At 38.3% G+C, this 14,667-nt stretch overlaps 1 pseudogene; it reads right to left on the bottom strand.

The window, feature by feature from the left end:
- LOC110259681 overlaps window positions 316-14,667 on the bottom strand; it is a 38,603-nt pseudogene continuing 24,251 nt past the window's right edge.

Genomic DNA, 14,667 nt, shown 5'->3' with positions numbered 1-14,667 from the left:
ACACGGATAAAGCTCTAAAAACCAACTGTGATAAAAATATTGAAAAAAATTTAAACATACTTACACATATGCACAAAGGAGATTAGTGTTTTGAAGATGACAAGTTGAACATGCATTGTAGGTAATGTCACATTTAGGGTTATAGATGAATAAATGTACAATAGGAATGACTAAAGGGGAAGAGAGTGATCCAATAACAATGACTATTTAAAGGACAGTGAGGAAAGTTCTAGAGACATGGCTGATCAACACACAACTGTTTCAGGCATTTCTAACAAGGGCAGCAAGTCAAATGAGACTGTGGTTAGATGATTCTCACTTGGCAAAAAGGTTATTGGTTCTGAAAAGACTCCCCAGAGCCAATATCATATCTCTGTTTCTCAGGCTGTAGATGAAAGGGTTCAGCATGGGGGTGACCACTGTGTACATCACAGAAGCAATGATGTCTTTGTCCTGGGACTGGCCTGATGAGGAGGAAAGGTACAGTGCCATAATTGTCCCATAGAACAGAGACACCACAGAGAGGTGAGAGCCACAGGTGGACAAGGCTTTGTAGATCCCTTTCATAGAGGGGACCCTCAGGATGCAGAGTCCAATGTGGCCATAAGAGACAAGGATGCCAATCAATGGAATAAGGAGAACTGCAGCCCCTGCAGTGAATATGACAAGCTCATTGAGAGAGGTATCTGAGCAGGACAGCTTAAGCAGGGTAGCAAGGTCACAGAAGAAGTGGGGGATGATGTTGTCAGCACAGAAGGACAGTTGAGCCAGGAGGAGGGTGTGGGTCAAGGCATCGGCACAGGAGAGGATCCAGGATCCAGCCAACAGACAAAGACTCAGCTCTTCTCTCATGATGATGGTGTAGTGTAGAGGGTGACAAATGGCCACATACCTGTCATAGGCCATCACTGAAAGAAGTACATTATCAATGCAAGCAAATAATATGAAAAAATACATCTGTGTTATACACCCTGCATAGGAGATGGATTGATCCTGAGTCTGCATGTTCATCAGCATCTTAGGGACAGTGACTGATGAAAAGGAGACATCCGTGAGGGCCAAGTGGCTGAGGAAGAAGTACATGGGGGTGTGGAGGCGAGGGTCCAGCCTGATGAGCAGGATGATGAGCAGGTTCCCCAGCACTGTGGTCAGGTACATGCCCAGGAAAAGGGCAAAGAACACACTCTGCTGCTCTGGCCAGATGGGGAGCCCCAGGAGGAGGAACTCAAACACATGGCTCTGGTTCTCCCTCCTCATGCTGCTTTTCTCTCATCTGGGAATGAAGAGAAATGGGAAATGCCTAGAACTTAGCAGTACTGAGTTTAGCAGTTACCTTGTGGACACATGGTTTCTCAGAGTGAGTGTCTCAGTGTACAGACAGGTCTCACTGCACTGCACTCACACACTGATGTATCATACAGTCTGGTGAGTAGAACACAGTGTGATTTGTCTGAACATTGACACAGTCACAGGGGAAAATATATGACTTAATCAAACCCTTCATTAGAAGTAGAGAACAGCACATTTTCTTTTTTTACAGAGCGGAGACATCATGATATACAGTAGGGAGGATGTAATAAATAAGAAAAGTCCCTTTCATGGCTCTACTGTCAGACTGCTTATGTGCTTCTGTCTGGCTTACACACACAGATACACACAGCAGTTAAAGCATTATTTGGAAGATTATTATACAATGTTCAAAATAAAGTGCTTGACATAAAATGTTATTTTATCATTAGAATGACTGTAAGAAATACAAAAGAAAGAAAGAAGAAAGAATGAAAGAAAGAAGGAAAGAAAGAACAAGAGGAAGAAGTGAATGAAGGAAGGTAAGACAGAAGGTAGGGAGACAGGGTGGAAGGAAGGAAAAGGCAAATATTAATAAATTTCCTCAAAAAACATCCATAGAACTTCCATATGATTAAGGAATTTTAGTCCTGCTTATATATTCAGAATAATTGAAAGCAGGGGTCAAATAGGTATTTATACACCCATATTTCAAACAGCATTATTCACAGTAGTCAAAACATGGAAAAAACCCATGTCCTTTAACAAATGATTGGATAAATAAAATAGTGGTCTATACATACAGTGGAATACTATTCAGCCTTAGAAAGGAAAGAAATCCTGATACAGACACAACACGAATGAACCTTGAAGACATTATGCTAAGTAAAATCATGCAGTCACAAAAGTATAAATACTGTAAGATTCCATTAATATAAGATTCCTAGAAGAGTCAAATTAATAGAGACAAAATTGGAATGGTGACTGTCAGGGGCTGGTGTGGGGAGGAAAGGTGGAGTTATTCTTCAGTGTTTAAAGAGTTTCCACTTGGGAAAATAAAAAATTCTGGAGATAGATTGTGGTGGTGGTTGTACAACAACATGAATTATTTAGTGCCACAGAAATGTATGAAAAAATTATTGAAAAGGTACATTTTGTTCCATATATTTTATCACAAAACTAATTTTTAATTTAGAAAATATATCTCAATAAATACTGACTAAAAATAGCAATCAAAAGGAGAGTGACACAAAAATTAAATAAATCAGCTCATTATTTGGGTAAGATGTGTAAACAGACATCAGAAACTAAAGATGACAAAGATATAGGAGGTCATCAAGCAAGATCAAGTAGCTTCCTGAAAATGCATGTTTATTTCTGAGGACTTGCTCTCACATCCAGAAAATAGCACAGGCCCAGACCATGGCCCTTGGTGATTAGTAGATCCACAGAACTTGACTCATTCTATTTTAAAAAACTTTTCTAAGGAATAGCTTCCTTCATGTCTGCCATTTTCTCTCTCTCCCCTTCCATCACCAGGGCTTGAAGATGGCTCAGTTCTGAGCATACAGGCAAAGTGAAGGATATGTGAATTTGCCCAGTGAGGTGACTAGAGAGAGAGATACTGCAGATGCTGTATGACCAAGGACCTATGTCAGAATTCACAGTCATCTGATTAGTAATACATGGTTCCAAAATTAGTCCCACCCTGTTCCCCAGAGTGGAAATGCGGAAATCATTAAACATCAATCACGAACACAGCAAGAAGTTCTCTAGCCTTCAAACCATCTAGACAAAGTGCCACCAACTTAGCATAAAGAGGACTTAGTTTGCTGCCTGTTTATGTCTAGAGCTGAGACAAAGGAAGACTCAGGCTGTGAGACTGTCTGACCAGGTCAAATGCATACACATATTTCCCAGGCCCTCACGTGGGCCTCTCTGCTCTACAGCCATCCAAGGACAGGAGAAGTAGATTGTGTGTGTTATACACAGAAACAGACACTCAGCATGAAACAGAGTGACATAAAAACAAAACCCCAGGTGCTGATTTTTTGTCCCTCTCCAAGCTATCTTCATCCTAGTCAGAAGTTAGGTTTGTATGTATTCTTACCAACTTACTTACAACTTTAAAATTAAATATTTTGTCAATGACAATTTAAAAAACACACAAACAAGAACCCTTCTACACTGTTGGTGGAGATGTCAAATGGTGTGGCCATTATGGAAAACAGTATGGAGATTCCCCAGACATTAAAAATAGAAACACCACATGATACAGAAATCCCATTTCTGAGTGTAGATCAAAAAGGACTGGAATCAGGATCTCAGAGAAGTATCTACTCTCCCATGTGGACTGCAGCTCTGTGCAAAACCGATAAGCTGTGGAAACAAGCCACATGCCCATTGACAGATGAATGGATAAACGTGGCATATAGACACAATGGATTATAATTTTGGCTTAAAAAATGGAAATCCTGCCATTTCTCACAAGATGGATAAAATAGAGAATATTATGTTAAATGAAATAAGCCAGTCTTACAAGGACAAATACCAAAAAAATTCACTTTGAGAAACTCATAGAAACAGAGAATAAATGGCAGTCACCAAGGTCTATGGGGAAGGAGAAATGCAGTGTTGCTATTTAATTGAAATATAGTTTCAGTTATGCAAGATGAATTACTTCTAGAGACCTGCTGTGCAGCATAATGCTTAGAGTCTATAACACTATATTGTGCACCTAAAAATGCCTTGAAAGAGTAGATCTCATGTTAGGTTTTCTTACTGCATAAAAAGGAAAAAGGACATTTTAAAGGAGACAGATATGTTAATGACCTTGACTGTGGTGATAGCTTCACAATAATGTGCACAAGTCCAAACTCCTCAAATTACATATATTAAATATGTGCAGTGTTGTGTATATAAATTACACCTCACCTTGTTTAAAAACAAAGCAAGTAAAACCACATCCTGTCACCCACACAACTCACAAGCCATACACACTCACACACACAGAAACTCCACTACACGCATTAAGAATCAGGTGTGGTCAAACACAACACACAAATAACATAAAAAGAAGCAAAATGCACACAGAAACCCAAGCACACACACATGTATTGTAGATTTCCAGCCTTCATCATCTATTATTAGCACTGTACAATAGGGCTTTCCACAAGGTAATAAATACTCTATAGTTGTGTTTTCAATACAGCAGCACCAGTATCCTGCAGCTACTGGAGACTTGAATTACAGCTGGTGGAAATGAGGAACCCAAATTTTAACTTTAGTTCATTTTCATTACTTTTAATGTTATGTCCACTTGAGGCTGGAGGCACCATATAGGTCAGTTTGTGAATAAGTCATTTAGAAAGACAGGGTTATTTCAGCAACATAAACATATATTTTCCATACCTCTTCTTCCTAGTCCTCACATTAATGCACACAACTATGCCAAGGGATTGTTCCTCAACTTGCTCCAATCTCTGCTGCTCCAGGCTACTACCTGAGAATTCATCTATTATGCCTCCATTGCCTGAGGATTTTCAGCACTTCCCCACCTGTTTACAAGAAGGAGAACAATGAGCAGAGAAGATCCACATTTACCAACAGGATTGAGACCCCAGGGAACACACACCCAAGCTTCTGGTTAGAGAAGACAACTGACTTAACTGCCCAATTCCTTGCCATCCTCTGGAGATGGATCCAGTACAGGGTCTAAAGGGGCTGAATTACAGGAGTCCCAGAGACATCTCTAAGGTCAGTGGCATATTGGTCTTCCCTATTCCTGTTCATGAGGAGAAATAGAGGTCGCAAACACCCTTGAACTTTGAAGAACCTACAATGGAATCTGCCATTCCAGCCACTGCAGAAACGAACAAACAGAGTAGCATTAGCACTTGAAATCCCACACCACTCACCCTGTGTTGCAGCTCACATCCCATCACCATAATTTATTCCATCCATATGAAACCACAAAACACTCATATAAGCCAAAGACATCTTGAGCAAAATGGACAAAACTATAGGCAACACAATTCCTGACTGAAAACTATATTTCAAACCTTTAAAAATCAACACAATATATTACTGTCTTTAAAATACACATATAAATAAGTGAAACAAAATATAGAGCCCAGAAAGAAACCCACACATATATGATCAAGTGATCTTTGAAAAGGGAACCCAAAACACACAATGGGGAAAAGCGAGTCTCTTCAATAAATGCTGCTGGGAAACTGGATATCCACACACATAACCAGGAAAGTGAATCCCCACCAGTGAAAACAACTGTCTGTGCCATCCCATCCTGGGAACAAAAATGTTTGCCACCTTCTTTGGCAACAATGTGGCCATAAGGTAGATATTCAGGGGCATCTCATAGTTCACAGCCATGTTCCAACAACATGGGTGGATCCAGAGGGTATTATGCTCTGTGAAATAAGAGAGACAATGATAAATATCATGGCATCTCACTTATAATTGGAAAGTAAAAATCAAAACAATAAATCAATAAAACAAAATGACAACAGACTCATAAATACACAGAAGAAACCAGTGGGCACCAGAGGGGACAGTGTCTGGGGGAAAGGGATGAAATAGGTGATGTGGATGAAGAGAAACAATCCTCTGGTTATAAAATAAAGAAAATTTGGGATGTAAAATACAGCATAAGGAATATGATCAATAATAACATAAGTGCTTACGGGGACAGAGAGTTACTAGATTGATAATTACGGTGATCATTTCATAATGTGTGAAAATGTCAAGTCACCATGTAATACCCCTGAAACTAACACAATATTGTTTGTAAACTTAATTTCACACAGTGAGTGTAGAGGGACCTGAGCCCTGGTCCCTCAGATTAAAAGCCTTATACTCTATTGACTGAGCTACACAGCCACTGCAAGTTATATTTCAATAAAGAATTTAGTATAATGACTTGGCACAAGAATAGTCCACAATCTATTCATAATGCTGAAATTTTTTATGAACATTTGGATTCTAGACTAAGGGCTTTACCCATGTTTCTTAATTAATACCAAACATCAGCCTTACTTTCCAAGATTTTTTTTTTCAAAAATTGCACAGATACATTAAGAATTAGTGTTATTTGGAGTTCATTTGTTATCTCAGAAGGTTACCAAAAACATTAGTATCCAGGAGGATGCAGGTTCAAACCCTAACCTCACTCATTGGGTTAAGGATCTGGTGTTACCACAGGCTGCATTATAGGCAGCAGATGTGGCTCAGATCTGGTGTTGCTGTGGCTGTGGTGTTGGCCAGAAGCTGCAGCTCTGATTCTACCCCTAGCCTTGGGAGTTCCATATGCCACAGGTGCAGCCATAAAAAGAAAAAAAAATTTCCAATTACTATTAATCTTTATCATTAATCAATTAATTGTTTAAGGTGGTGTTTGCCATCTTCTCTACAGTAACTTACTATTTAAACCTTTGTAATTAACTATCATTTGGTAGATATTTTGAGACTGTATAACAACAACACTTTTCTTAATAAAATTACACCTACTATATCAAACATCCACTGATGATTTGTACATAGAAAAAAACTGTTGCAAAAGGGTGGGGAAATGGTGATTTTTCTAAACTTTATCATTTCCTCTATGTTGACTAGCTGTATTCTCCTATAGGAAGGAACTTGCCTTACTCCACATTCATTCATTTTTCTCATTGATTTATATATCATAACAGAGTCATGAATTCAAATTTATTCTCTGAATTGTAACCAATTACTGACATTATTCATTTTGAAGCTCTAATTATTCCAGATTTGGCCAATAGGAGCCCCTTTAAGCAGGCTTCTGTGTCCCCTTCATTCTCTGAGCACTTTTTATTTTCAAGCTCAGAAAAATTTCCCTGGTCTTGTTGTGTCCTTGCCCCAGACCTAGAATTTTTCTAAGTCACTTTGGTTACTGTTAGAATAAAATAAAATAAAATAAATTCTTCTACCTGAGAGAAATCCAATTAAAACAGACAAGATAACAAATAATGAAGTCAATGTACTTCACCCTTCCATTGTACATTTTTTATCTTCATACAGTTGTTTTTTATTAATTTTATATTCCCATAAACAGAATTTATCTTATGTGGTATTGTATACCTTTTTTCTATGATAATTTATTATAATATTTGCATATCTACTTTAATGCATATCATTACATGGGTCTACTTATAATTTTTAATTTTTAGCTGGTCATTTGGTGAAGTAACACAAAGATTCATGGTGAAACTTTACTGAAGTTTATACTATGCCTTGAAATCTATTTTCATAGTTATTTAATGAAGTTTGCTTCATAGTTATTTAATGAAGTTTCTCCCAAGAATCCATTTTAATTGGCTCCATTGTCTTAGTGCCTGACTTCCTGTGGCTTGATCTTTGGTTGTTAATTTTTTTTTCATTTTTAAAAGTTTTATTGAAGTATTATTTTTCTTATTACTCAAATGAATTTATCACATCTCTAGTTGTATAATGACCATAACAATCTAATTTCACAGGATTTCCATCCCACAACCCAAGCACATCCCCCCACCCCACAAACTGTCTCCTCCAGAGACCATAAGTTTTTCAATGTCTGTGAGCCAGCATCTGTTCTGCAAAGAAGTTCAGTCTGTCCTTTTTTTCAGATTCCACATGTCAGTGAAAGCATTTGATGTTGGTGTCTCATTGTATGGCTGACTTCACTTAGCATGATAATTTCTAGGTCCATCCATGTTGCTAAAAATGCTGGTATCTTGTTCCTTTTAATGGCTGAGTAATCTTCCATTGTGTACCACATCTTCTTGATCCACTTCTCTGTCGATGGACATTTAGGTTGTTTCCATGTCTTGGCTATTGCAAATAGTGCTGCAATGAACATTGGAGTACATGTGTCTTTGCGAGTCATGGTTTTCTCTGGATAGGTGCCCAGGAGAGGGATTGCTGGGTCAAATGGTAGTTCTATGTTTAGTTTTCTGAGGCATCTCCATCTTGTTTTCCACAGCAGTTGCACCAATTTATAATTCCACCAACAGTGTACTAGTGTTCCTTTTTCTCCACACCCTCTCCAGCATTTATTGTTTGAGACTTTTTGAAGATAGCCATTCTGGCTGTGTTAGATGGTACATCATAGTGGTTTGATTTGCATTTCCCTAATGATGAGTGATATTGAACATCTTTTCATGTGTTTTTTGGCCATCTGCATGTGTTCTTTGGAGAACTGTCTGTTTAGATCTTCTGCCCATTTTTGGATGGGGTTGTTTGTTTTTTTGGTATGGAGCTGCAGAAGGTGACTATAAATTTTGGAGAATAATCCCTTGTCAGTGGATTCACTTGCAAAGATTTTCTCCCATTCTGTGTGTTGTCTTTTTGTGTTGTTTAAGGTTTCCCTTGCTGGCAGGAACTTTGAAGTTTGATTAGGTCCCATTTGTTTATTTTTGTTTTTATTGTCAATACTCTAAGAAGTGGACCTGAGAAGATATTGCTGTCATTTATGTCAGAGTGTGTTTGGCCTATGTTTTCCTCTAAGAGTTTTATAGTGTCTGTTGTTATATCTAGGTCTTGAATCCATTTGGAGTTTATTTTTGTGTATGGTGTTAGGGAGTGTTCTAATTTCATTCTTTTCCATGTGGCTGTCCAGTTTTCCCAGCACCACTTTTTGAACAAGATGCCCTTTCTCTGTTGTATATCCTTGCCTTCCTTGTCATTGATTAGTTGTCTGTAGGTGCGTGGGTTTAAATCTTGGCTTTCTATCCTGTTCCACTGATCTATATTTCTGTCTTTGTGCCAGTACCATACAGTTTTGATGACTATTGCTTTGTAGTGTAATCTGAAGTCTGGGATCCTGATTCCTACAGCTCCATTTTTCTTTTTCAGGATGTCTTTGGCTCTTCTGGGTCTTTTGTGCTTCCAAACAAACTTTAAAATATTTTGTTCGAGTTCTGTGAACAATGTCCTTGGTAGTTAATAGGGATTACATTGAATCTGTAGATTGCCTTAGGTAGTATAGTCATTTTGATAATATTGACTATTCCAATCCATGAGCATAGTATGTCTTTCAATCTATTTGTGTTATCTTTAATTTCTTTCATCAGTGGCTTATAGTTTTCAGAGTACAGGTCTTTTGTCTCTTTAGGTACGTTTACTCCTAGGTATTTTATTCTTTTGGATGCGATGGTAAGCGGGATTGCTTCCCTAATTTCTATTTCTGCTCTTTCATTGTTGGTGTATAGAAATGCTATTCATTTCTGTGTATTAATTTTGTATCCTGCAACTTTGCCAAGTTCATGGATGAGCTCTAACAGTTTTCTGGTAAAGTCTTTACGGTTCTCTAGGTATAGTATCATGTCATCTGCAAATAGTGATAGTTTTACTTCTTCCTTTACAATTTGGATTCCTTTTATCCCTTTTTCTTCTCTGATTGCTGTGGCTAGGACTTCCAAAACTATGTTGCAGAGTAGTGGTGAGAGTGGACATCCTTGTCTTGTTCCTGATCTCAGCGGGAATTCTTTCATCTTCTCACCATTGAGAATGATGTTTGCTGTGGGTTTGTCATAGATGGCCTTTGTTACGGTGAGGTAGGTTCCCGCTATGCCCACTTTCTGAAGGGTTTGTATCAGAAATGGGTGTTGGATTTTGTCAAAGGCTTTTTCCACATCTATTGAGAGGATCATGTGGTTTTTATTCTTCAGTTTGTTAATGTCGTGTACAACACTGATGGATTTGCAGATATCGAAGAACCCTTGCATCCCTGGGATAAATCCCACTTGATCATGATGTATAATCCTTTTAATGTATTGTTGGATGCTGTTTGCTAGTATTTTGTTGAGGATTTTTGCATCGATGTTCATCTGTGAAAGTGGCCTGTAGGTTTCCTTTTTCTGGTATCTTTGTCTGGTTTTGGTATCAGGGTGATGGTGACCACATAGAATGCATTTGGGAGTATCCCTTTCTCTGCAATGTTTGGAAATAGTTTCAGATGTATAGGTATTAGCTCTTTTCTAAATGTTTGATAGAATTCGCCTGTGAAGCCATCTGGTCCTGGACTTTTGTTTGTTGGAAGTTTTTTAATCACTCTTTCAATTTCAGTTCTTGTGATGGTCCATTTATCTTTTCTATTTCCTCTTGGTTTAGTCTTGGAAGATTGTACTTTTCTAAGAATTTCCCCATTTCTTCTAGGATTTTCATTTTATTGGCATATAGTTGCATATAGTTGTCTATTATGATCCTTTGCATTTCTGTGGTGTCTGTTGTTACCTCTCCTTTTTCATTTCTAATTTTATTGATTTGAGTCCTCTCTGTTTTTTGCTTGATAAGGCTGGCTAGGGGTTTATCAATTTTGTTGTTCTTGTCAAAGAACCAGCTTTTCGTTTCATTGATCTTTTCTATGGTTTTCTTGGTTTCTATTTCATTGATTTCTGCTCTGATGTCTATGAGTTCTTTCCTTCTATTAACTTTAGGTCTTATCTGTTCTTCTCTCTTGAGCTGCTTTCAATGTAAAGTTAGCTTGTTTATTTGTGCTTTTTCTTGTTTCCTGAGGTGGGCTTGTATTCCTCTAAACTTTCCTTTTAGAATGGCTTTTGGTGTATGCCATAGGTTTTGGAGTGTTATATCTTCGTTGTCATTTGCTGCTAGGTATTTTTAAATTTCCTCTTTGATTTCTTCAGTGATCCCTTGGTTGTTTAGTAGCATGTTGTTGAGTCTCCACGTGTTTGTGGTTTTTGCAGGTTTTTTCTTGCTGTTGTTTTCTAGCCGTATAGCATTGTGGTCAGAAAAGGTGCTTGATATGCTTTCAATTTTCTTAAAGTTACTGAGGTTGGATTTGTAGCCCAGGATGTGATCAATCTTAGAGAATGTTCCATGTGCACTTGAGAAAAATGCATATTCTATTGCTTTTGGATGGAATGTCATATAAATATCTATGAAGTCCATCTTGTCTAATGCATCATTCAGGGCCTGTGTTTCCTTATTGATTTTATGTCTGGTTGATCTGTCTATTGCTGTAAGTGGGGTGTTAAAGTCCCCCACTCTTATTATGTTATTGTCAATTTGTCCTTTTAAAGTTGTTAGCAGTAGCCTTATATATTGTGGTGAACCTATGTTGGGTCTGCAGTTATTTAAAATTGTTATATCTTCTTGGATTGATCCTTGGATCATTATGTAATGTCCTTGTTTGTCCCTTAAAATATTCTTCATTTTAAAGTCTATTTTGTCTGATATGAGTATTGTTACTCTAGCTTTTTTTTGATCCCCATTTGCATGAAATATTTTCTTCCATCCTCTCACTTTCAATTTGTATGTGTCCCTAGAAGTGAAGTGGGTCTCTTTAAGACAGCATATATATGGGTCTTATTTTTGTATCCTTTCAGCCAGTCTATGTCTTTTGGTTGGGGCGTTTAGTCCATTCACATTTAAGGTAATTATTGTTATGTATGTTCTTATTGCCATTTTATTAATTGCTTTGGATTTGTTTTTGTTGCTCTTTTTTCTTTCCTTCTTCTCTTGTTCTTTTCTGGCTAGAGAAGTTCCTTTAGTATTTGTTGTAAGGCTGGTTTAGTGTTGCTGAATTCTCTCAGCTTTTGTTTATCTGTGAAAGTTTTGATTTCTCCTTCCAATCTGAATGAGAGCCTTGTTGGGCAGAGTAATCTTGATTGGAGTTTTTTTCTTTCATCTTGCTAAGTATATCATGCTGCTCCCTTCTGGCCTGCAGAGTTTCTGCTGAAAAATCTGCTGTTAACATTACTGGGGTTCCCTTGGATGTTATTTATTTCTTTTCCCTAGCTGCTTTCAAGATTTTCTCTTTGTCTTTAATTTTGGTCCGTTTCATTAATATGTGTCTCAGTGTATTCCTCCTTGGGTTTATTTTGTGTGGTCCTCATTGTGCTTCCTGGATTTGAGTGGATGGTTCTTTTCCCATGTTAGGGAAGTTTTTGGCTATTGTCTTCTGGAATTTTTTTCTGTCCCCTTCTCTTTCTCTTCTTCTGGCACCCCTATAATATGGATGGTGGTGCACTTAACATTGTGCCAGAGTTCTCTGAGACTCTCTTCATTTGTTTTCAATCTTTTTTCTCTTTTCTGTTCTGCATCCATAATTTCCACTAATCTGTCCTCCACCTCACTTATTTGTTCTTCTGCCTCCTGTATTCTGCTGTTAGCTGCTTCTAGTCAATTTCTTATTTCAGTTATTTTATTTTGCTTCTCTTCTTTAAGTTTTATATCTTGTATCTCTTTGGTCAGTGTTTTCTGTAAGTCACCCATATTTTCCTCCAGTTTATTTCCAATGTCTTGCATCATCTTCAGCATCAACAATCTAAAGTCTTTTTCCTGGAGGCTGAGAATCTCCTCATCACTTAGCTGATTTTCTGGTTCCTTTCTCCCTCATCTGCGTTATAGTTCTCTGTCTTTTCATTTTTACAGGTTTTTGTTGTGGTGACCTTTTTACAGAGAATAAAGTTGTAGCCTCTCTTACTTCTGGTGTCTGCCTCCCTGTGGCTGAAGTCGGTATGGGGGTCTTGCTGTTGGCATCCTGATGGGAGGGGCTGATGCCTGCCCACTGGTAGGTGGAGCTGATTCTAATCTCTCTGATGGTTAGGGCTTAGTCTCTGGATGGGATTAGAGGCAGCTGTGTGCCTGAGGGGTCTTTAGGTAGCCTGTTTACTGAGGTGTGGGCTGTGATCCCACCTGGATTGTTGTTTGCTCTGGGGCTTCTCAGCAGCTGACTGATTGGTGGTGCCTGATTTTCCCTAAATGGCCACCTCCAGAGAAATTCATGGCTGCTGAATATTTCTGAGAGCTTTGCTTTCAATGCCCTTCCATCACAACAAGCCACATTCACCCTGTTTTCCCAGAATGTCCTCCAAGAACTTCAGTCAACTTTGACTCAGATTCTTTTGGAGACTTTGCTTTGCCCTGGGACCCAGTGCACATGAATGTGTGTGTGTGGCTTTTAAGAATGGGGTCTCCATTTCCCCTAGTCCCATGGAGCTCCTGTCCCCAAGCCCCACTGGCCCTCAATGCCTGATGCTCCAGGGGCTCTTTCTCCAAGTGCCACATCCCCACATGTGAGGGTTTGATGTGGGGCTTAGAACTCTCCCTCATGTAGATGAGTCTCTGTGAACCAGTTAGTTTCCAGTCTGTGGGGTTTCCCACCCAGGAGGTTTGGAGTTGTTTATATTGTGAAATCACCCCTCCTACCTCTTGATGAGGCCTCCTCTTTTTCTTCTGGAGTAGGGTATTTTTTTATGGTTTTTGGTCCATTTGGATGAAGATTGCTCAGTCTTTAGTTGTGAATTTTGTTGTTTTTAGGAGATAAGTTGAGCTTCAGCCCTTCTATTCTGCCATCTTAATCCCCTCTCTGTTATTGCTTCTTTAAAAACACCCAGAGTTTTGGAGGTATAAATGACATACAATGAACTTTCTATACCTAAAGTATATCTTTTGATTCAGAAACCTGAATATAGGTGTACTATATGATCTAACCATTCCACTCTTTGTTGTATATTCAGATAAAACTACAATTGAAAAGATATATCCACCACTGTGTTCATAGCAGCAATTTTCACAATATGCAAGACATAGAAATAACCTAAATGGCCATCGACAGATGAATGGATACAGAAGATGAGGTATATATATACTACTCAGGCCTAAAGAAGAAAAAAAATATGCCATTCATAGAAACATGGTGCAAGTACATTACTTCTACTAAATAAAGTAAGTCAGAAAGACAAAGACAAACATCACATGATACACTTATATGTGGAATATAAAATAAGGCACAAATGAACCTATCTACAAAAAAGAAGCTGCCTCTTAGACATAGAGAAGAGACTTGTGGTTGTCATAGGGGGGTGGGGTGAAGGATGGACATGGCAGTTAGGGTTAGTAGATATAAACTCTTGCATTTAGAATGGATAAGCAATGAGGTCCTGCTGTATAGCCCAGGGAACTATATCTGGTATATCAGGATATAGTTGGATAGACCATGACAGAGGAAATATCACAAATGGAATGTGTATATGTGTGTATATGTGTGTGTGTGTGTGTGTGTGTGTGTGTGTGTATTTATATGTCACTTAGCTATATGTATATGTTTGTGTGTGTATATTTATATGTCACTTAGCTATACTGCAGAAATGGGCACAATGTTGTAAATCAGCTATACATCAATCAAAAGGTGAAAAAATGAATATAACATTTGACTGGTTTTGATATATGTATACACTCATGAAACTGTCAAGACAGCCATCAAGATCAGGAATTTCCCTGGTGTCTACCCTCCTGCCCTCTCTTTGCTCCCCAACTGTCCTCAGGGGAACCAATGATCTGTTTCTGTCGCATTAGGTAGTCAGTATCTCTTAGAAGCTTATTTCAGTGGAATCATATAGT

The sequence above is a fragment of the Sus scrofa genome, chromosome 1, assembly GCF_000003025.6.
Source record: "Sus scrofa isolate TJ Tabasco breed Duroc chromosome 1, Sscrofa11.1, whole genome shotgun sequence".
NCBI lineage: Eukaryota > Metazoa > Chordata > Mammalia > Artiodactyla > Suidae > Sus > Sus scrofa.
Note: the sequence above shows the minus strand (reverse complement) of the source record. Positions and strands in the feature narration are given on the sequence as shown.